The sequence below is a fragment of the Giraffa tippelskirchi genome, chromosome 9 (genome assembly GCF_054371585.1).
Source record: "Giraffa tippelskirchi isolate mGirTip1 chromosome 9, T2T-mGirTip1v1.2.pri, whole genome shotgun sequence".
Lineage (NCBI taxonomy): Eukaryota > Metazoa > Chordata > Mammalia > Artiodactyla > Giraffidae > Giraffa > Giraffa tippelskirchi.
In genome coordinates, this window is record NC_137283.1 from 128,568,441 (window position 1) to 128,593,388 (window position 24,948).

The 24,948-nt window shown below is 40.1% G+C and overlaps 2 long non-coding RNA genes across 2 annotated transcripts in view; one reads left to right on the top strand and one right to left on the bottom strand.

Annotated features, from left to right (window-relative positions):
- LOC145521014 (uncharacterized) lies at window positions 1-24,524 on the top strand. Its single transcript, XR_014064984.1, has 4 exons — window positions 1-112; window positions 5,360-5,472; window positions 7,713-7,786; window positions 24,342-24,524. It is a non-coding gene; the product is annotated as an uncharacterized LOC145521014 (long non-coding RNA).
- The window catches only part of LOC145521012 (uncharacterized), a 162,264-nt gene continuing 161,638 nt past the window's right edge, over window positions 24,323-24,948 (bottom strand). Inside the window, exon 5 of the long non-coding RNA XR_014064982.1 lies at window positions 24,323-24,647. This is a non-coding gene — a long non-coding RNA (uncharacterized LOC145521012). The remainder of the gene's footprint in view (window positions 24,648-24,948) is intronic.

The following is a 24,948-nucleotide window of genomic DNA, read 5'->3' on the forward strand; positions in this document are numbered from 1 at the left end:
ATCTGATCAATATTCTCTCTACATTCTCAATGAAGTCATTCATTCGAAAACTCCACCTACTGTTTGGTCAAGAACAGAGCCCTCTGATGCATTTTTAGAGACTTCCCTCCAGGTCAGCGTAGGCCTGTTAATTAAGAGACTAAAATGAGAGAAATGAGATTGCTCTTTGACAGCTAAGCCATTAATCAATACCTACATGCAGAGCAAGGATAGCAAAACCACCTTAAAAAACAAGCCATGCACCCAGGCCTGTATGATTTGTCCAAAACCAGATCGGAGGTACTAGCTTGTCTTAAGAACATGTCAGTCACAAGTGACTGGGGGAAAGGGCAACAGTATTGAAAGTCCAATCCAATCTTGGTCTAGAGAGCAAGGCCTAGTCGGGTCAACTACAGGATGTCTGCTTTGCAGATGGACAATACAAGGCTTTGAGACCCTGAAGCCATTAAACGTTGGAACCATTTAACTAACTCCACCTGCTCTGATTTCATTATCACCAAGCTGTCTGCCAGCTACCTGGTCACTGTGTGACTTTGGGTAACTCATACAAAGGTTGTGTTACTTTGCTTCCCATCTGTAAAACCGAGATACTCATCATACCTACTTCGTGGGGGGTTTTGAGGACTGAATGGAGTAAATACTCATAAGTCTGGTTGTAAGTGCCTGTGTGTGTGTTCTCAGTCGTATACAGTTTGTTGTGACCCCATGCCCACCAGTTCCTCTGTCCAAGGGATTTCCCAGGCAAGAATACGGGAGTGGGTTGTCACTTTCTTCTCCAGAGGATCTTCTTGACCCAGGGATCAAACCCACATCTCCGGCATTGCAAGCAGATTATTTACCACTGTGCCATCTGGGAATTCCCTAGCTACAAGTACCCCTCAGTAAATGTTAGCTATGGAAGGGAGAAAGGGTATGGGTTAAACTAGAAGAGCTTTGTTCACATGAAGCAGACTCTTCTGGTTAGAAGTGAGATGCAAGAAATAGCACATTTAGAAGTTTCTTAGGCTGCATCCTTGAGGTCTTCCGAGAACCCAGAGAACAGGGTCTTCTTGGCAGCCCCTACCCATAATGGGCACCTTTCTTTTCAAATTTCTACAGAGTATAGTTTGATTTTGTGTTCTGCCCCAATTTGAGAGTTTTTGTATTTCTGATGGGGGTTTTAACTCATTCACATCAATTATCAAAATTAATCATCTGATATTAATTATATGAGCTTATTTTATTTTTCTTATTATATTTTAGCTTTATCTTTTGCCATAAGAATCACGATTTCCTTATTTATGTTCATCTTCAACTGATATAAAATATAAATGATATCTTTTTAACTCCCATTTGGGTTTCTTTGGGGATAACTGTGGGATAAAGGGGAGAGATCAAGTTTTTTCAGCCTTAAACAAGGAGAGACCTCCTGGAGCCAAGTGTTTGCTAACAAACAGGTGGGAAGCTTCCCCTTGGTGCCCACCGACACCTGCTTGCTGGTAGAACCCCAGAAGCGGCTCTCATTTTGTACAAGCAGTGCAAGACAAAGCATTCTGTACAAGCAGTGCAAGACAAAGAACCCCCAGAGTGCTTTCAACCCTCATCTCTGCCTAGTGCTGGCCTTCATCCCAACTGCAATGTTTTCTGCTTCCCTGTTGACCAAATTGCAGTATTAGGCTGAGGTTTCCAAAGATATGTAGTACAAGCAGAGGAAAGCAAGGAGGGGGCAGTGCAGAATGGTTCTGGAATTTAAAAAGCAACTCATTTGTAGGAAGGGGTAACTTCCTTCCTTTAGCTTATGGAGACACTGTATCTTTGAGGCAGGAATACCAAGAAGACCCTACCATCTCCCTGACTTCTACCGCAGCACCCCAGATCTGCTTCAGGTGCTGGAAGTACTGCTCAAGGCCCAGTAGATGATCAGTCACACACTCAGTCTCCATCACAGCTAGATTTTCTCATCTTTCTTTCATTGAAGTAGGGAGATAAGGAAGGAAGTCAGGCACATCTAGTCAGTGGTCAAATTCCTTTCTGATTTCTGCAATTTCTGAGGCTACTGTATTGTGAACATAGAGTAGTTTCTGTGTTGTTCCATAAGCCCATGAAAGCAGCATGACATAGTGGTAAAAAGCATAGATTTTGGAATCAGACTGGAACTGGCTCAAATTCCAGGCATTAAGATGTGTAACCTCTAACACCTCAGGCCCCTTCTATAAGGCTCAGTTCTCCCATCTGTAAGTTGGGCCTAGTAATGCCTAACTCAGTATTTCTGCAAGCAGTAAAGAGAACATGCATATATAACGAGTTATACTTTAAAGTCACTCAAAGAGTATATTTATTAAGGTTTCTTCAACATACTCTGAGTAGTTTAGGGGTTCCCCAGCATCCTCTCTCTAGTCAGCAAGAGATCTGGGAAGGATGTGAGGTAAACAGAGCCCAGCCCTCATGCCCGCCTCCCCAGCTAAAGCAACTCTGTTTCTCTATGACATTTCTTCTAAAGAAAAAGTCGCTAGTTAAACAAATTTTAACATCACAATTGAACAACCCAAAGACTGAAAACTGAGAAATATTTGTGTGCTGTATTATTTGCAAAACAACCTGTTTATTCACGCTGGTGATCTCTCCTGACAGTCCTTCACCCACAAGGAAAGGACGACTCCCTTCTTCCTCAATTTCTATGCAGCGGCTAAGCTCAAAGCCCATAAATCTGTTACTCTATCACTTTACTTATTTATATTCAATCTTTTAAATCTATCTTTTCCTAGAAAATTTAAAAATATATATAAAGAAAACATTTTAAGGTTATTTTTGATCTTACCATCTGGACATAAACAATACAATGTTTTTTACAGGGATTTATGCATAGCTTTTGGTTTTACTTTTTAACCAAGCTGTGCTTGCACAACTTATACAATTGTTTTATTCATCTGTTTTCACATAATGTCATAAACATTTTTCTGTGTTTCTGTATTCTTTTTTAAATGGCGGTATAATATTTCATCCACTGGGTGTCCTATAGTTTACTCAGTTCCTCCCATATAGATGCACATCAAGTTTGCTTCTGGGAGTTCCCTGATGGTCTAATGTTTAGAACTCAGTGCTTTCACTGTGATGACCGGGGTTCAGTCCCTGCTTAGGAAACTGAGATCCCACAAGCCTCACAGCACAGCCAAAAAGAACAGAAAGAAAGATTGCTTGTAACTTTCTTACATTTATCATGATGAGAATCCCCGGGTTGATTTCTGGACCTGGTTCGATTCTTGAGTCCGGACAATCCTCTGGAAAAGGGATAGGCTACCAACTCCAGTATTCTTGGGCACCCCTGGAGTCCCAGTTGGTAAAGAATCCACCTGCAATGTGGAAAGTGGCTTCAGTCCTGGGGTTGGGAAGATCCCCTGGAAGAGGGCATGGTAACCCACTCCAGTATTCTTACCTGGAGAATTCCATGGACAGAGGAGCCAGGCGGACTGCAGTTTATGGGGTCGCAAAGGGTCCAACAGGACCTAGGGACTAAGCACAGCACAGCAGATGATGAGAATGCATGTAGGACATTCTTTTAAATTATTACTTCGGATAATTTCTTTTTTATAAATTCTTAAAAGTAGAATCACTGCATCAAATAGCATAAGCAATTTAAAACTATCAATATCCATTGCTTTCTAAAAGATATACATTGTAAATTTACACTGGTGCACTCCTAGTATGCCTGTGAATACTTCTTGCCCTCATTGCTTTGGTAGCCCATAATATTATATTTTCTTATGACTAGAAGTAAAACCCAAAGAATAGAGAAAAAGCAAGCTACCTTCAGACTTTGTTTTCGTTTATAAGAACACCAACCTTTATACGCCAAAATTAGATAAAGCAAACAAGAGTAAATCTGAATGTGGAACTTCCCTGGTGGTTCAGTGGTACAGAATAATCTGCCTGCCAATGCAGGAAACATGGGTTCAATCCCCAGTCCAGGAAGATCCCACATGCCACAGAGCAACTAAGCCCATGTACCACAACTATCGAGCCTGTGTCCTAGAGCCCGTGCTCCACAGCAAGAGAGCTTGCTCACTGAAACTAAAGAAAAGCCCACATAGCAACAGAGATCCAGCACAGCCGAAAATAAATAAATAAAATTATTTTTCAAAAAGTGTAAATCTGAATGGGATTACATTGGTGGGAATTTAATTCTAACTCCCCTAGGTAGAAAGCTAATAAAGATACATCTGCAACTTAAAGTAACGTAAGTGGTTCAAGAAAAATGACCACATTACCCTCCTTACAAACTAGTTCTTTATACTCTCTTAACACTCTCTTGCATGGGAGCCTGGTGAAAAATTGGATACTTATAAGATTATGTGCAAACATTTACCCGTATCCAAAGGTTATGTTTTCAAGGTTCCATCTGTAAAGTCATGAAGATGTTCCACTGGTCTACAGAATAACATATGAGCTACCTGAAATAACAACTGAAAAGTAAATGGTAAAGAACATTGCCACGTTATTCTTTATTTCTAATGGAATGTAGATAATCTCTAATTTTTCTCCAGAACAAAGACTCGTGCCTAGTTGGCAGTTAACTGTCATAAAAGAGTAATAGAATGCCTTTCACTCTAAATACACCTTCCCACAGTAAGAATATGGAAACATCAAAACCTTTTTCACTCAAAGTAGTCAGGTAGACAAAAGTTGCACATTAAGAGAAAATGTACAAGAGCAAAAGCCAAGCTTTCTGCCCAAATAGTGAGGAAGATGGTACCAGACATGAACAATAGCAAATATGTCAGTCACTGGTGCCAACAGTGTTCAGTAACCTCTCCAGGAGAGTTCCTCTTATGTTATTTAACTTTCATTAAATCTGTGCCACATCACAACATTGAGGCCACAGTAGTGGGACAGACAAGTAATGATATTACACAAATATCTGTTGGTTTCTTTTTAACTCTAAAATGGTATGAGTTGCCACATTTTGTCTTCAATTTTAAATTAAATGAAAAATGTAGAAATTAAAAAAGCATAAAAAAGCTTTCATATCCCTCATGTTTGTTCATAGTATGCTGTGCTATGCTTAGTCAGTCAGACTCTTTTGTGACCCCATGGACTGTAGCCCACCAGGCTCCTCTGTCCATGGGGATTCTCCAGGCAAGAATACTGGAGTGGGTTACCATGCCCTTCTCTAGGGGATCTTCCCAACCCAGGGATCGAACCCAGGTCTCCTGCATTGCAGGCAGATTCTTTACCATCTGAGCCACCAGGGAAATCCATAGTATAGATTATACAATTTATTCTCTGTCACCTAATCTTAAATTGGTAGTTTTCAATTTTGTTCACCAAAACTTTTTAATCAAACAAGCAACAAAATAGACTCTTTATCCATCTTCTTTTAAAGGAACTGAAGAAAATGAAACATCCTGAAGGCAGACCACCAAGGGGAAAACAAACAAGACAGAAAGCGAATGGGTTATTCATGAGCTGAATGATCAGGCTTAGACAGACTGACAGGTAAGACCAACATTACTTTTCTTTAACATCCCCTCCTTTCTCTTCCTTTGATTATTGATGACTTGGGAATCTTGTTCAACAGATTCTGTCCCATTTAAAGGGACATAGATAGTTTCCTAAAAACCACAAGATAAATAATCTAAATTCATCATTGTAGTAGTTCATAGCCTTGGTCATGCATTAGAACCACTGGGGAGCTTTTGAAGACAATGTCTCCTGCCAACTAAATCAGCTGTCTGCTCAGGCAGAATACTATGCCGAAGCCTCAGTATTTTTTAAGCTCCCTCAGCTGTGAGCTGTGTAGCCAGACTTGGAGTCCATGTTTCTGTGGCATAAAAAGCAATAACCTCATAAGACTCCGATTGGTCACAGTTGTTTATTGCTCATATTGAAACAAAAAATGACAGGGAGAGACTAAAACGAGCATTTTAGGAAAGGGGACTTGGAGAAATCCTAATTTTATTCTCTTATTTTAAGTGTTAGCAGGGAGTCTCCTTTCCTTTAATGGGAAAATTCTAATGACTTTTGAATCACCCATGCTTGAGATTTAATTTACCAGACCTGGTTTATCAAGAAATCTCTTTCTCCAGGTACTTCTGGGAATTCTCAGACAATGTGCATACCTTCCCTGGGCCCACCATCTGCACTCTCCCCAAGTCCCTTTCCACTTGGGTCAGGCATTTGGCTCCAGATTGCTCGTCCTGCCCCTCTGCCAGTTCCTCCACTCTCTGCTCAGCCTTCTCCAAATAACCCCTTATGTATGTATTTTTAAATCTCCCCGCCCCAATACAACTCAGTCTTCATTTTCTCCATTTGCAACCTGCGACACAATCTCAGTGCTGATTTGGTCTTAGATGAGAACAACAATAAAAAAGCATTCCATAACTGCTACTTGAGGGGCCGCCCTCAGGGGTACAGCCTCTCCCTACCCCACCCCTTCCTCTCCTCCCTTCTCCTGGCTCCCTTGTGTCATCACGTGGCATCAAGAGAAGCACCCGGTTCTTAGCCACCATCCCCATCATTCCTTGTCATCCAGGTCCTCTAACCTGGACTGCCAAGTCCCTCTAGTTCTGCCAGACCTTGTTCATGCACTTCTGTGTCCCTTAGATGCTTTCCAGTTACTTGGGAGCTATGGCAGACTGCGGGCTGCCTCCAACCTTCTGTGTCTAGACATTCCAGGGGGCATCTCATACTGCTGATACTGTGCAGGGGTCTCTGGGCCTTGTTTGTTTTTAGCTCTTTACCTAGAAATCAAGCTCTGGTCTGCCAGCTTCAGATCACTAAACTTACATAGAGTTGCCCAGGGTTGGAGGTGGAGAGGGAGGGCACAGGATAGTCACTGGCACTTGATTTTTCTTGATCTCCTCTTTCTTTCTCTCCTCTCATCAGCCCGTGACTCTTAGAGCAAGAGACTGACTTGGGAATCCTCATACATCTTCCCAAATACATTGTTTAAAACATAAACTTTGATTTTTGCAGCTTAAAAGGATTTTCCTTCTACTTAATGGCTTGGTTTGTTCAAAAGTCTACTTAGAAACTCCAAAGTCTGAATTCCTTTTCTTCTTGGACACCCGCTATACCAATCCTACCCTGAGGAAAGTGTGCCAAACCCCAAGCTTCCTGTAAATGATGGGGATGAGGAAGAGAAATCACTAGGAAAAAAGTCTCATTGGTTAGTGCCAACACATCTTTCCACACTTTGGATAAAGCAAGTATAGTCCTCCACGTAAGAAAGGAGCAAGAAGGTTGAAAGGCACACAGGGAGATGTGAGAGATGCAGGAAAGATGTGGAGACAAGTGAGACTCGGTAGATGGCCCCTGAAAAAGAAACTTGGGAGAGGAGATTACCCCATAAAGATGTTCAACTGAAATATAGCCATGTACCTCCCCTTCTATCCCCTAGGAAGTCACCATTGCTAAATTTTTTTTATGGTGAATGCAAACTCTGTGTTTTGCATGAGGCTGGTGTTAGGAGGGAAATGAAATAGAGATAAGTCATACTTAGAAAACAAATTACCCTGAAGGAAAGCAATCTGCAACCATGCCAATCTGTGTGAACACTTGGTTTCATTTATTAAGGGAGCAGATTAGCTCATGGGAACAAAAACACCTCCAAAGCTCCCTCCATGAAAAAACCACATAGCTCAGATCTCCTTGATCTTAAAGAATAAGTCCATTCAAATTAACCCAACCTCAAAGGAAATTTTATTGGAAGAATAACAGGTGGTTTTATTTCACAGAAGTCAAGAATCAGCAGGACAAAGATGGGTCTCATGAGGACTGGAATCAGGAATCTGGAAAATCAAGATCTCAAGTAATTTTATCTGTTGGTTCAAGTTCAGGTGGCCTCTTTCCTCCTTTCTATGCCTGGAGACATTAGGGAGCATGATGGATTTGGGGGACTCTAGTGCTGTTTGACTATAAGGCAAGGTGCCAGCTGAGGAATAGACTGAACGTGAGGTTGGAGAAATAGACAAGGCTTGGCACATCTCAGGCATCCAATCAATATATATGAAGCAAAAATAAACTAGCAAGCATATATATATATATTTTATATATATATATAAGTGTGTGTATATATATATGGAATTAGATGTATGATGACGGCTTTGATTTGGGAGATGCTGTGGATTATTTAAGTGCTCAGTCATGTTTGACTCTTTGCAACCTCATGGACTGTAGCCTGCCAGGCTTCTGTGTCCATGAAATTCTCCAGTCAAGAATACCGGAGTGGGTCGTCGTTTCCTACTCCAGGAGATCTTTCCAACCCAGGGTTCAACCAGCATCCCTTGTGTCTCCTGCATTGGCAGGCAGATTCTTTACCACTGCTCCACCTGGGAGGCCAGATTATTTAAGAGCAGGAGACCAATAGAAAATTGACTGATACATTTGAAGCTCAGAAAGAAATACTTGGCTGGCAATAGAGATATGTATTACCAGCCTTGCACAGTAGTTTAAAAACTGAGCCAGTAAATCCCTCAAGAAGACTATGTATAGAAAAAAATGAGGCTAAGGATAGATGCCTGGGGAGACACTGGCATTTAAGGGATAAGCAAGAAAAGAAGAACCTGAGAAGGAGAATGGGCAAGACTAATCAGAACAGTAGAAGGAAAATGGGGAGCAAGTAGCATTGCACAAACAGTGGATGAGTCTTCAAGACGGGCAAGCAGAGGGACTTCCCTTGTGGTCCAGTGGCTAAGACACCTATCACCCTAATGCAAGGGTCCCAGGTTCAATCCCAGGTCAGGGAACTAGAACCCACATGCCACAACTAAGAGGTCACATGCCACAATCCCGCACGACACAACAGATGTTGACAATCCTGCATGCTACAACTAAGAACTACTGCAGCCAAATAAATAGTAAAATGGATTTTTTTTAAGAAATGAAGAGCGAGCGGAGAAAAGAGACAAAGACTGCTCTGAAATCAGTGACTGCCCAAGAGGCTCTGTCGGTACTCTTGATGACCTTTGGTTCAGAGATGAGCTAGGCAGAGGCCAGGGTGTGACCGGAGGCATGAATGGGCTGCGGGAATACAGACAGTGGGTGAGACCACCTTGCTCTCCTTTTCACACAGTCAACTCTTCTCATCATCACAGAAGTTCTGTGAATCAGAGATCATTATCCCTGTTTTATAGATTAGAAAAAAGACTTGGGGAAGTGTTTTTAATAACCCAATTTCCATTCCTGATAGTATAGCAGACAGATATTCTGTCTGCATACAACTCTTCCTATAGCAGAACTAAAAATGTTCGTTTTATTGCTGTTTCATGCCATCATATATGTTAGCTATAAATATTTTAATATAATTCATATCATCTTTTTTTTTAATTTCTAAGTTCACACAGCTAAAAGAGACATTGCCTATATTCAAACTGCAATCTGTCAGACCAAAAATTCACGCTCTTTGTTGCTGAGTTGATTTGGGGGGAATTTTTTTTAACTAAAATAGTACAAGTAACAACTTTAAAATGCCAGAAAATGTCAGGATTTTCTTCTCTGGCCCTATTCCACATCATTTTCAAGTGTTAAAATCAAAACTGAACACAGTTCTCTAAGCATAATTTGAGCGACGCCAATTACAGCTGCGCCGAATGATTGCAGATCTACTCTGAGTGGTTTTTCCTAGCATCTTCTCTGGAATTGAAGTTAACCAATTCCTTAATGTTCAAGGCCTCTGTAACTATAAGATTGTGCCTTCAGTTACATTGAAAGTTGATCCAAAGTTCAGCTAACTTCACTTTCTGATAATGCATGCTCTCAAATCTTCTTTGTATATTTCCAATGTCTATACACATTAGGACAGTCTAAAGCTGACATTGGAATCCCTGAAAAATTCATTTTGAGTCAAGCTCAAGGTTTGAGGGGTCTTATGCTGATGAAAACCTTTTCCAATGAGTATGAAGAAGGAGACAGTGATCCCTGACAGTAACCTCTGATCACTCACACCCTGCCAAGGAAGATGCTGATCAAGGTACAAAAGCCACCCAGAGTCTTGGCCATGGCTACCTGCAAAATACACCCACTGTAGTTAATCTAGAGCCTGCCTGGTCGTGCACTGGCCAGGGAAAGGAGTCCTGGGATTTGTCAGAAATAGGTTATTGTGAGAGAGAAAAATAAATGGAAATTTTCTTTGCTGTGCTTAGGAATAATCACCTCTTACTGTTTGCCTCTCCATTCAAGCATGAAAAATGGCTGTCAAGAATTCCACGCCTGCTTCAGGAGGAGAATAGAACAGGGTTTTACTCTGAGTCAGACTAACATTCAGCAGACCTCTATAGCAAAATCACTCTTCAAATTCCCCACTATGTGTTTTAAGAGGGAATACAATACTGGGCATGATCATGAAATTCTAGCATCCCAATGTAGGTAGTAATCACTAACATAAGTAAGGTGTGGAATAGGTGTTTTCTAATTTTTTCAGTGAAGAGACTGAATTTATAAATGAATTTTATATATAGAAAACAAGACTTAAAATCATGTATATAATATCAAACTGTTGGAAAACACACACAGAAGTGAAAGTCTATCAAATGAAAATGAATAGTATAATGATTATATAATAATAATAATAATAGGTTATTTAATTTATTTTTTGTAGACTACATTCCATTATAGGTGATTACAAGATAATGAGTATAATTCCTTGTGCTGTACAGTATATCCTTGTTGCTTATCTATTTTATATATAGTAGTTTATATCTGTTAATGGTAAATCACTTCAGTTATGACCTACTATTTGTGACCGCATGGACTGTAGCCTGCCAGGCTCCTCTGTCCATAGGATTTTCCAGGCAAGAATACTGGACTGAGTTGCCATTTCCTTCTCCAAATTTCTCCAAATTTCTCCTTCCCCCTGTCCTTCTCCCTTTTGGTAAACACAAATTTGTTTTCTATGCCTGTGAGTCCATTTCTGTTTTGTATATATATTCACTTGTGGGCATTTTTCAGATTCCACATATAAGTCATATCACAGGGTACTTGTCTTTCTCTGTCAGGCTTCTTTCACTAAGCATAATATTCTCTAGGTCCATCTACATTGCTGCAAATGGCAGTACTTTGTTCTTTTTATGGCTGAGTAAAATTTCATTATATATAACTGGCACAAAAAATGAAACTACACTCCAGTGAAAAAAATGACAGACTCTCCCCTTGATCCTTCAGTTCTATCTGGTGACTCCTTGTAGCCTAGCAGCTATGACATTAAAAAAAAGAACGACAACACAAAAGTGATGCTTATGACACCATTGGTGCTTGTTAGGCACTAAAAGTTACCACAATTGCTATAACAATATTGTGATTTTGTAAAAATTAGTAACTTCTGAGCCATAAATTGTGATTGAACCTTTGGGAAATGGGGTACAGTTTTATAATCCTTTGCCACTTGAAGAGTTCAGTCCCTGTATGCCGAGTCTTCAGTTGTATGCCATCAATTTTTCAAAATCTGGTCATATTTTAATTGATTTGATATTCAACTTATACTTTCTTTTATGACATTTTGTGTTTCTTAGACTATTTAATAATATTTTATCATAAAAATATTTAGGATATTTTGTAAATAAAGTTAAACATTTTTCTTTAAAAAGAAAACTGTGACTTAAGAACTAAATATCAAATTGCCTACCCACTCCTGCACCAACATCCTAATACAACGGTCAAGTGAGGACAGGATAATTGTAATAAAATGTCCCATTCAAAATAGATAAGGATTTAAAGTACATAGCATTTCCTAGTCAATAAAAAAAGAATAAATCTTGCTGGGCTGCCATAGTGAAAGCCCTGAACTCTGGGAGTATGTAAAAATCATTTACACACTGATTTTGCTCTTGGAAGGTACTCTTCTGTCCATTAGTTTCTGTGGCCACAGACACTACCCTCTGAGATTTTTCTTTGTTCATTAACCTCCAAGGCCACATCTGAAATGGACATTTGTAGGCTGTGAATCTTTCACAGCCTTCTTTCTGCCCAAGGTTGTTTTAAGGTCTCTGAACTGAAAAGTGAAACTGTAAGTCGCTCAGTCATGTCCGACTCTTTGCAACCCCATGCACTGTAGCCCACCAGGCTCCTCTGTCCATGGTATTCTCCAGGTCAGAATACTGGAGTGGGTATCCATTCGTTTCTCCAGGGGATCTTCCCAACGCAGGGATTGAACCCTAATCAGTCCCAAACTTAGAACAAGTTTGTGCTTTTTTGGCAGTAGATTACCTCAAAATTTTTTGTAGGCTGTGAGCTGCTTCTAGTCAGTTTTAAGTGTCAACATGACACCCCAAATTATTTCTCATAATTCTCAAAACTGTCTTGTTTCTTAGCTTCCCCTGAACCCATGTCTATCTGCCTGTCTCTCCCTCTTAATTTGATGATGATTACATTGAGACTATCTGAAATAATTCAATTTACTGGGAATATAATACTGTTGATCTGAGTTATTTTGTTGAACAGAAAAGTCTTACTGATCTTTTTCAGTAAAGCCCGTTTCCTCTTAAAGCTTACTATTCAAAGTCTAGAAGTAGTTGCCTTTTGCAACCTGTAAACACCTAAATATTTAGAATTTCTTCATTCGCTTAATTCTCTGCTTGAGTACTAGCCAAATCTTGCATCTCTTTATTATAATATTTTTCTCAAAACAGCCAATGACTTCCACTTATGCCAGAGTCACAGGGTGCTAGGCCCTTAGGAGTTGTCACACAACTCCATGGCACAACTCCATGCCTTCCAAATTGTCACAGGTGACATTTTTGCCAAACATTTTGCCACAGCACCATAGACCTCTCCAGCCTTCCGGGTGATTATACCACCACCTGACCATCAAACCAATGATACATATTGTAATGGTTTGTATTATGTCAGTATCCAACTCTGGTCCTAGCTCCTGTAAAAGAAAATCTCAGTGTACTCACAGAAGTTTATTTCTCACTCACATGTATTCTTAATCATGTGTTGAACCAGCATCCTTCCCTGCAGAGATTCAAGGACTCAGATTTCCTTTATCTTATGTCTCTACCCTTCACCTGAAATCAGAAAAGTCCCAAGCTTCTGGTCAGAGGTGAGAGGTAGAGAAAGATGGCTGAGTCTTGTAATAAGACTTGGCAGTACTCACATTCCAGAGGCCAGAACTTAGTCACCTACTGTGTACCAGGAGCTAGAGGAAATGGGTTTTGGCAGACACATGGCAGTCTCTGTCATCAACAACTCTAATGTTGCTCCCACCATATAACTAGAGGAATATAGATCTCACTACTCTAGAAGACATGCTGGAAGATCCAGACTATTCAGAAAGCAACAATTTTCCACTCAGGAACTTTGGAATCTTAGATTTAGCAGTGGTTACTGCAGAGATCAACATTTTGAAAACTAAGATCATGGCATTTGGTCCCATCACTTCATGGCAAATAGATGGGGAAACAGTGGAAACAGTATCAGACTTTATTTTTGGGGGCTCCAAGATCACTGCTGATGGTGATTGCAGCCATGAAATTAAAAGACGCTTACTCCTTGGAAGGAAGGTTATGGCCAACCTAGATAGCATATTGAAAAGCAGAGACATTACTTTGCCAACAAAAGTCCGTCTAGTCAAGGCTATGGTTTTTCCAGTGGTCATGTGTGGATGTGAGAGTTGGACGGTGAAGAAAGCTGAGCGCCGAAGAATTGATGTTTTTGAACTGTGGTGTTGGAGAAGACTCTTGAGAGTCCCTTGGACTGCAAGGAGATCCAATCAGTCCATCCTAAAGGAGATCAATCCTGGGTGTTCATTGGAAGGACTGATGTTGAAGCTGAAACTCCAATACTTTGGCCACCTCATGTGACGAGTTGACTCATTGGAAAAGACCCTAATGCTGGGTAGGATTGGGGGCAGGAGGAGAAGGGGACAACAGAGGATGAGATGGTTGGATGGCATCACTGACTCGATGGACATGGGTTTGGGTAAACTCCGGGAGTTTGTGATGGACAGGGAGGCCTGGCATGCTGCAATTCATGGGGTCACAAAGAGTTGGACACAACTGAGCGACTGAACTGAACTGAACTGAAGTGCAGAGATCAGCAAATCTAACTCTCTCATGTTATATATTGATAAAATGGTGCCCAGATGGGCATAAGGAAGCAGTGGTAGGTGTTGGACTAGGGCACTGGTCTCCCACTCAGGTCAGGCCTATCTACAATATGCCTTCCTGTCTTAACTATTCCAATATCATAAACTTACTATAGGTTAATGAACAAAAGAGGGAATTTTGAAACTTCTTTTACATATAATTCTTAGTAGATATAGGAAATTAAATAGCATCTTAGAAGACAAATGAAGTCCCTTAGTGAGAATTTCAGCGGGAATCAGATTCTAAAAGAGATTTTTTTTTTTTTTTTTTACTCCAATGATGAGATAAATTTGGTCTGAATGTTGTTTCTCAGAATTTTTCAAACTGTTTGGACCTAAAGGATCATCCCGATTAAAGTCAAGAAAAACTATTGTTTTTGTAAAACTAAGCAAAAAATGAAATAGACAAGTGTTGCAAAAACTCACAAAAGCAGCAGGGGGTGATGAGTGGGACATAAGCTAATTGTTGAGAGAAACAAGAACCAGCAGCACTCTTCCACTCTGAGCTCTTGTCCTTGGACTAAGTAACTATCCTCTCCAAGTCTGCAAATAACAGTTCCTTCTTGGCCTGTTTCTGGGGTTTTGATCAGGGTAAAATGAGATTATGTATAAAAAAGAGACTTGTAAGTTGAAAATCAATAACAAAGAGAATGTCATCATCTTCAAATGATCAGTAATAAATCTTCTGCTTTTGTCTTTACATCTCCATTAAAATCTATTGTAGTCTGTGCTCCTCAGAGAGCACATATGAACCTAGGTAATTTGCTACATTAACTGTTACTCTGTTTCCATAATTACTGTTTGCTATGAAATGTTCCTAGATTAAATTTCAATGCTTTCTCTACTTATGCAATTACAAGGGCAACACTATCATCAGGAGTTAGAAATACAAAACACACTTTTGGAAAGGCATTTGCAAAATACAAACTGTAGTCAGCTATCATAATTTTATTTTTTAAAATACATCAGAGCTGATTAAAGTGCAGTGAACTGACACAGGAGAAATATTTAAGAAAGAAATCTTGGTAAAATGAGTAACAGGACTGAGGAAAGATATATTTGACTATAAATGTGTAAAAGTAAAAGAAGGTAGTAATAAATAACCTGGCAGAAAGATCAAGCACAGAAATGGATGGAATCAAGAATCTTAAGTTGACCAAGAAACTTACACTTAATCAAGAAGCTTGTTTTATTGGGAAGTCAATGAGAAAATGATCCCTCTCAAGAACTGCTCTACATCAGGGGTCCCCAACCTCCAGGCCACAGCCCGGTACCTCCTGTCAGATCAATAGTGCATTAGATTAGAAACAAAGCGTACAATAAATGTAATGTGCTTGAATCATATCATCCCGAAACCACCCCTGCCACCCCCAGTCATGGAAAAATTATCTTTCATAAAGACATCAGGCATCAGTCCCTGGTGCCAAAAAGGCTGGGGACCACTGCTCTATATGCAAGTGTGGTTTGGGTTTCTTATTTTCAAAGGTTGGTACAAAATCCCAAAGAAAGTATTACAGACAACTAGCCTTCACCATCAGAAGGACAGAATGCATGGTTTTAAAAGTCTTCACCTTCAACTGTAGATTTTACAGCAAAGCATAATTTATAAAGTAGAAAGATGGATTCCATCTAGAGTCTGACTCAGAAGAGTTGATTCAGAAGAAACCTGATACTGACAAAGTTTCCTTATCATTACCCAGTAAGGCAACTCCAATATGTACCCCTATTCTTACCTCTAATCCAAAACCCCATCCAACCTGGAAGCAGGCAGGACTCTGATATCTGTCTGGATAAGACCCAGCCTTCTGCAGAACTGCTGGTTCTGGTCATGCTGGTTCTCTGTAGAAACCCCTTCTCAACTGGGCCTCCTAAGTCAGGCTTTCTATTTAATTTCAGAGACAAAGTCAGTAAAAGCAACTCAAAATGATCTTCAAGGTCTATGGAAAAGGGCCTCAACACAATGGGAACACCAGAAGGAAGTCAAGATGAATGGATTGTCCTTTTAAAAAAAAGTGATGAAAGGCCAATCAGTATTATGACTACTTTTTCCTACTTCCCTGATGGCAGGTAGGCCTCCAGTTGTCCCCTTGTCAGCCCCATGTGTGCCCATATAAGAGTGAGTCTTTTTGATAATATTGCTTGGAACTCTGTACAGAATTTTCAGTATTATGGTTGTCAAAGCTAGAAAATAACAAGATATTCTCATGGTTTTTGCACCAAAAACATAAAGGAAAACCAGAGATGAAAATAAACACATGGAGAGACCATTTCCTTTTCATCAGAGATTCAAATCAAATGGAAGAGTTTGGCTCAAATTTTGTTCAGAGGACATTCTGACAGTTCAGCTTTCTTCCAGTTCAATTATTTGGGGGAATATATATATATATATATACAGGCTCAGTTCTGGTTCAAACCAGTTCACTTCCTTGGAATAAAACTCAAGCATTTCTGATTGAATACAAAAGTAATATACAGGTTCAGTTCAAGATTTGGCAAGTGAGGATAGTTCATTCCAGTTTAATGTTTGATTCAAGTCTCTGTTTTTCAACTGTTCATTTTATCCGTTATGGCCCAAAGGAGGAAAAATATATATATAAACAATTGCCAGAGGAGAAATAGGGACATGCCATTAATGGTTTTGAAAGGAGCCAAGAATCTCCTCAGATTCTTGGTTGTCATAGCATTTAGAGTTCATCAACCCATCTTTTCCAAGAAAACTCTTAGAATAATCCTCAACTAAACATCTGCATCATCCCTCTTCTTGCAAAGCAACCAAAAATTTCTCTAACTAGTCTTTTCTATAAAAATTACAAATTAGAAATTCAACTCTTCATTCTTTTTATGGACAAAGATTATGCATACTAATTTTATATACAGTGATATACATATAGTAATTTGACATATATACAGTCACATAGATACACACACATCTGCATCCATATATAAAGGGTAGCAGAGAAGAAGTTTAAGATTCACTAAGAGCAAGAATTCTTGTGCAACATGCAAAATGGAAGAAAAACACAATAATAACTAAGATGTAGACTGAATCAAAATGATGTTGAGATTAAGAATTAGAAATGTGATATTTCTTGTTTGTCATTTTTGCACCCACAACATAAAGTTTTGTTTTTCTTCTCTAATTGCATTATCTCTCAGATATCATCACTGAGACTCATCTACTATAATCACACTGAAAATTAACAAATATCTACTAAGCACTTCTTATCTGTAGACCACTATACCAGGAAAGGCAAATCAAACAAAAGACTGAGAAAGTAGACTCTCTCCTCAGGAAGTAATATGTGTGAAACTCACAGGTGGGAAGAAGATAGAAAAGCTATGTAGCATACTAAAAGCATATTTTGCAAGTAGTAATTGTTCTTCAGAAATTGTTCTTGATCTTCCCTACATTTTATCCTCACTGAACTGATGAACTAATAAAATATGTTTGGGTGTAAGAAGGAGTCTATTGAAAAACCGTATCTAAGAAACAGACAAGCTAAGAGTAGGACTAGAAGGAAACAAACATTACAAACTTCTGCCAGGAAATGAACGGCCCAGCAAGACCATGGGTGAAACTGGACAAAGGAATCTAGAAGAAAGGATTATTTATAAACCATTCTCTCTCTAGATTTGGTGCCTGTCACTGTGGCTGGCAAAGTATTACCCAGAACTACTCCTTGTCCCAATTCTAAGACAGCTGACTTTGGACTTCCCTGATGGTCTAGTGGCTAAGCCTCTGCACTTTTTGCAGTGGGCCTGGGTTTGATCCCTCATCAGGGAACTAGATCCCACATGTAGTTCCTAAGGGTTCATAAGCTGCAACAAATTCTAGGATCCCAAGTGCCACAACTAAGACCTGGTGCAGCCAAATAAAATAATAAAATAAAACAAGACAAGCTGACTTGAGACACTACCCAAGAGAGCCATCAGGGTGAGAATGGGAATGATGGAGGAAGTGTGAATAACATAGTAAAAAGAGTGGCTTTGAATTGAAAGAAATCTGATTTGATTCAATTCGCTGTGTCAATTTAAACCAGAAGTTACTCAGCTTCTCTGTGCCTCTGTTATTATTGTTCTTTCTATAAACAGCAATAATAACACTGCAAATAACTTGAGGATTAAATACAATATTATGCCTCCCAACACGCAAACAAGACAAAAACCTTATGTTCTGTCTCTACTACTCCACACGCACAAAGGATCCTAGCTCCTAGCAGAGTGTCCCTAAAATTGTAGCCACTTAATACATGTTGGTTTCCTTTTCTCTTTTTTGCAACCATTATTGATAAAGGCCTCCCTGGTGGCTCAGATGTTAAAGAATCCGCCTGCAATACAGGACACCCGGGTTTGATCTCTGGGTTGGGAAGTTCCCCTGGAGAAGGGAATGGCAACCCACTCCAGCATTCTTGCCTGGAGAATTCCATGGACAGAGGAGCCTGGCAGACTACAGTCCAAAGGGCCACAAAGAATCAGACATGGCTCAGTGACTAACACTTTCACTTCACTTTCGTTTATAAGGAAGATTAGAACTATTAACCTCTCTCATTTCTGATACCCTGAGCAAACTTCACAAGATTTGTTCCACAGGTTGTCGACCCTTGATCCCTGTTTCTCATTCTCACTCTCACCTTCTCCCTCCTAACACACCTCCAGCTCAGGCCTTGTGATCCTAGAGGCAAAGTTAGCATTCACAGTAAGATCAAAGGGCACTGAGGACCCGATTCTGGAACCTGAATCTCAGCCATCAAAGAGGTCTGCTAGTGACAGCTAAACATGAAAGTGAAAAATTTTAATATAAGACCCTTGAAAAGACAGGTTATTTCTTTTTTCACTTCTTCAGTGTCTCCAACCTTTATTTAAAATAAAAAAAAAAAAAGAATAAAAATGTTTGGAGACAAGATATATTGAGCCAAACATTTGTCAATTTGCAGGTTTCTACCTATAAACAAATTAGAATTTAGCAAGACTGTGTGTCATAAAGGCTACTTTCAGCCACAAATACCAAAATTCCAGTACAAAGTTGCTTAGACTAAAGGGAAATGTACTGGCTATCAGTTCAGGTCTAGACACAAGAGGAGCTTCAGGGCTTGCTTTATCCAGGGGCCTCTACCCTTTTTCCCTGCTATGCTCTGAGATTTGCCCTCCTCTAAGCATCCTTTATCCTCACACTTGTAGTTCTCATATCCATACACCACAATTTTGGATAAAAACGAGCCACTTTCCAAAACTTTCCCAGAAGAATCAGAAAGATGATTCACAGAAGCCCCAGGAAATCTCTCCTCTCATTCCATTGCCCTGAACTAGGTCACATGGCAATCCCTGAACCAATCACAGGTAAAGGACATGTGATATTCTTAGACCAATCAGGCCAACAGCTAGAGCTAGAGGTTGCCTCACTTTACCTGATACACAAGGACAAAAGAATGGGGTTTTTGCAATGATGGGGAACTGGATTCTTGTAGTTATCCAAAGTGAACACTTCTGCCTTTATTTTACACAAACACACCTAATTCCACTTGAATAAGAGTATTATTAAGAACCAGACATATATATTAACACAAAGTTAAACAACAGAAAAAAGAAGTTAATGAGTTCTTTTACCAAAAGTAGTAAATACCCAAATTGTTGGCATCCTCCAATAATGTCTAGTTTAGGATATCATACACCGCCTCAACTGTTTCCTTGTTTAAAACATACCTGAAACTCCTCTTTCGGAAATTTCAACTTTTATTCTCTAAACTTTATTCCTAGGTGAGCACATCAATTCCCATGGGTTTAAATACCATCTATATACTGCTGACTAGCAAAATTTCTATCTCAAATTCACCTCTAAGCTCTAAATTAGTATTCAATTTGCCTATGTGGTAGGCACCTGCTTTCAGGTATCTCAAACCTAACAAAGACACATTTTCATTTCCTTCCTAGTTAGGTCACCACAGAGCACTGAGGAGGGTTCCCTGAGCCATACAATAGGTTCTCGTTAGTTATCTATTTTATACATAGTATCAATAGTGTATATATGTTTGTTATGTTCAATACAGCACTATTTACAATAGCCAGGACATAGAAACAACCTAAATCTCCATCAACACAGGAATGGATAAAGATGATGTAGTACATATATACAATGAAATATTGCTCAGCCATAAAGAGGAAGGAAATTGGGTCATTTGTAGAGACTTGGATGAATCTAGAGAGTGTCATGCAGAGTGAAGTAACTCAGAAAGAGAAAAACAAATATTATATACCAACACATATACATGGAATCTAGAAAAATGGTATAGATGATCTTATTTGAAAAACAGAAATAGAGACACAGACATAGAAAATAAACATATGGACACCATGGGGGGAAAGGGGAGAGGTGGAATGAATTGAGAGATTGGGATTGACATACATACACTATTGATACCATGTATAGAATAGACAACCAATGAGAAGAAACTGTAGAGGTCAGAGAACCCTACTCAGTGCTCTGTGATGACCTAAATAGGAAGGAAATCCAAAAAAAGAGGGGATATATGTATAAGTATGGCTGACTCACTTTGTTGTACAGTAGCAACTAACAACATTGTAAAGCAACTATACTCCAATAAAAATTAATATAAATAAATAAAATCATGGTATTCCTCATAGCAGACCTCCCCATCTCAGCATCTAGTCCACCATTTAAGATAGAAACCTAGGACCAGTTTTCCTTATAGGGTGTGTGTGTATTCATATGTGTGTGTGCACTCATATATACACACACACACGCATGCACATACTAAAAGAGGTCATTTTCCAGAGTGTTGGTACTGAAGGGGATCTTGGCAATCATCTGTTCTAGTCTTTAAAATGTGCGTTACTCACTCAGTCGTATCCAACTTTTTGCGACTCCATGGACTTTAGCCTCTGTGCACAGAATTCTCCAAGAAAGAATACTGGAGTGGGTAGCCATTCCCTTCTCCAGGGGATCTTCCCGACCCAGGGAAGATCAAACCTGGCCCTCCCCAATTTTCCAGAATAAGACGCTGGAGGGAGAAATGGTTGGTCCAAGTTAGATGGCCACATTTCAGTTGAATAATGACTTTGAACCCAAGTTTTAGAACCTGGCTCCAAATCTAAAAACCTCTTTCCTTTTCATCAGTTGGACTCTTGGGGTGATTTCATACTTCCTATCAGTTACCAGCCTTTTATTCTATGGGTTTTTCTATCTCTTTCAAGGCAAACTTTGTTATCCCTAGCTTACTTTTAATTATGTGACCTACAGAAGCAATTCCAAAGTTTCAGACAAGCTTGCAACTTTACCTGAAGAAAAGGGACACCAGGACAAGTGCTGTGTTCGCTCTCTAAGTTTCCAGCAGCCTTCAGATACCGCTTAATCCATCCCACTGCCTGCATTTCCCAGCGCAGAACCTGCAGATATTTTAGCCAGGAGAGATCGGTTCTGCAATTCTGAGTGCAAGCTCCTAGGAAGGTCCAGTGGCATATTACAGTGAGTTCACATCAGAGGAATGATGACTCATTAATTTGAAGTGTTGCCATTAAATTTAACAGGATCGGTTTTCTCTGGCTATAGAAAAAAGAGAAGCTGATATTTACTTAAATGGACTCTTAAATAAAATTGTCAGAGAGCAGACTTAAAAGGCTGTGCTTGTCACAGGCCCACATACGCAAACCTAGAGCTTATCAGAGTAGCACCAGCCTCATCCATCAAGTCCAGAGGAGCATGTGGCTGGAGGGTCAGCACAGGAGACTATTGTGGAGAGGAGAGCCTTCTGATCTGGGATAAGCTGACTGCTGGGCTTACTCCTGGAGGCAGAAATGAAAGGCTTCCTGTTCCCTCCCTCTGCTTAAAGGGGTCTCAGAACAGAGCTGTCTCTTGGTTCTTCTTCTGTACTTCTGGACCTCTCAGTTATCCAGCATTTTGAGCCTGTCCTTCTTGTGTGGGACTCCCTGGCTTCTCGTGAGCTCTCACAGCTACAAGATTCTGTGGCTTCTGCCACTTCTGGTTTGAGCCCTAGATCAAGGGTGAAATTGAAGATACTCTACTATGAACAAGCAGAGATCTAACTGCTCATTAGATTCATTCTGTGAGTGCACAAATCACAAGGCTCGCTTCTCCAGCTAGTTCTACCCTGCCTTTCTGACCCACTGGCTTCCCAAGTGGCACTAGTGGTAAAGAACATGACTGCCAAGGCAGTAGACAAAAGAGTCTTGGGTTAGATCCCCGTATCGGGAAGATCCCCGGGAGGAGGAAATGGCAGCCTACTCCAGTGTTCTTGTCTGGAGAATCCCATGGCCAGAGGAGCCTGGCAAGCTATTGTCCATGAGATCACAAAGAGTCAGACATGACTGAAGTGACTGAGCACACACAGCTGGTTTATGAAGAAGAACTAACATTTGTTTATTTTTGCTTTTATTACCTTTACTTTGGGAGATCATCCAAAAAAAAAAAAAAACATTGCTGCGATTTATGTCAAAGAGCTGCTACTGCTGCTGCTGCTGGGTCGCTTCAGTCGTGTCCGACTCTGTGCGACCCCATAGACGGCAGCCCATCAGGCTCCGCTGTCCCTGGGATCCTCCAGGCAAGAACACTGGAGTGGGTTGCATTTCCTTCTCCAATGCATGAAAGTGAAAAGTGAAAGTGAAGTCGCTCAGTCGTGTCCGACTCTTCGCGACCCCATGGACTGCACCCTACCAGGCTCCTCCATCCATGGGATTTTCCAGGCAAGAGTACTGGAGTGGGTTGCCATTGCTTTCTCCGTGTCAAAGAGCGTTCTGCCTAAAACTCCTTTAAGAGTTTTATAGTATCCTGCTTTACATTTAGGTCTTTAATCCATTTTGAGTTTATTTTTGTATACAGTGTTACAGAATGTTCACATTTTTGCCATTTGCAGCAACAGGGGACTTGGAGGGCATTAGGCTAAGTGAAATTGGTCAGAAAGGGAAAAACAAATACTGTATGCTATCATTATATGTGGAATCTAAAACATACAACAAACTAGTGAGCAATGCAAAAGAGAAGCACATTCACAAATATAAAGAACAAACTAGTGTTATCAGTGAGGAGAGAGTGGTGATATAAGGGTTAGGGGATGGGAAGAACAAACTATTGGGTATAAGATGGGCTCAAAGATGGTGAATTTAACCAATATTTTATAATAACTGTCAATGGAAAGTAACCTTTAAAATTCTATTTTTTTAAAAAAAAAAAGAATATTCATTGTATATTCCATGTGCAAGATTTCATTTCCTAAGGCTTCACAATAAGACTTTGTGGGTACTGTTATTAAACTTATTTGACAGATACGCAAACCCAAGACTCCTTAGGCACACTGAGTGACTTGGCCAAGTTCACACAGTCCAGGTGGTGCTAGATTCAATTCCTGCTCAGAAACTTACACTCACAAGCACTGTAATCTACATGAACCTGCTCTCTGGTTTCTGAATGCTCCTTTGGCTTCACGATCCACGTCTTATCCTGACTTCCTAGCCTGTCAGCCTCCCATCCAGATGAGCTCCAAATCTTGCCTGTCCTAGCTCTCCTCTTGGAAGTTTATAAGAAACTGCTCGGAGAACCAGCCACTCATCTTTACCTCAGGCCTCATGTTGGCTCTACACACCAGTCTAAAGACCCTTGACCACTTACCTACACATCAAAAAACAGGAAAGAAGAGTACACAGCAGCATTCACTTAATGATTTCCTGGTTGAACCTTGCCAACATCTTGATCTTGGGCTTCCAGATTCCAGAATTGTGAGAAAATTAATTTCTATTATTGAAGCCACCCAGTCTATGGTACGCTGTTATGTAAACCCTGGCAAACTAAAAAACACATTATAGGATAGACCTGCAAGTAGTTGGAGGTTTATGGCTTAGCCATTAGCAAGCCTAAACCCTATAGGCAGGTCAAATCCTGAGTCAAAGACTTGATTTGTAAGCAGGGTCCATTATGCTAATAAAAAGTTCTCTACTCTTGCTAACAGGATTGCTACCAGTAATTGCAGAACTGTCAAAATAAGTAATTTCAAGGAAGGTCTCTACTATGTCACTAGAAGCCCAGCTAAAACTGTCCTTATATGCTGAGGAATGAGCATAAATGTCTCTAACAGTGACATTGCAGGATAAATTTAATTAACTTTAGAACATAAAATGGGCATTTGTTAATGGTTGTCAGTCAAGTTTGTCTCTAAAATTCAGGAAAGTGTCTTGTAATGCAAAGATAATAGCATCTTAGAGGAAAACATATGCTTTTACTGTACGGATGTTTCATGAATTTTTTTTTTTTTTCCAGTGGTTATGTGACATCTCCTGAGACTATCAGAATATGATGGACTATTTATCAATCAAATTGAATCCAGCTTGGTTGTTGATAGTTTCTAACTTACCTGCCTTAAAAACAATGTGTGATACAATACAGCTTGCAAAAGAGGCATGGTGTGACTAAAAATACATAAGATTGAGATTTTACCACCAACTTGTAGCTTCAACTGTGTCCTCTTGGCAACACTCAGGTGAGAACAGGAGGGCACTACAGCCTTCTTGGATTTTCGGGTTTTTCTGTTCAGAGCTGCCCTAAGAGGATGTCCTTCAGCCTTACCTGTGTGAGAAGTGAGGACACAGACACAGGACTGGAGAGTCAGCAAAAGCCAAGCTTGACCTAGTCCATGTTCCTGGTGGTCTAGTGGGTAATAATTCATCTGCCAATTCAGGAGATACGAGTTAAACCCCTGGATCAGAAAGACCCTTTGGAAGAGGAAATGGCAACCCACTCCAGTATTCTCACCTGGGAGATCCCATGGACAGAGGAGCCTGGCTGGCTAGAGTCCATCAGATCACAAAGAGTTCGACATGACTGAGCACACACACACGTCACTGTGGGGTCAGCAACCATTCTCATT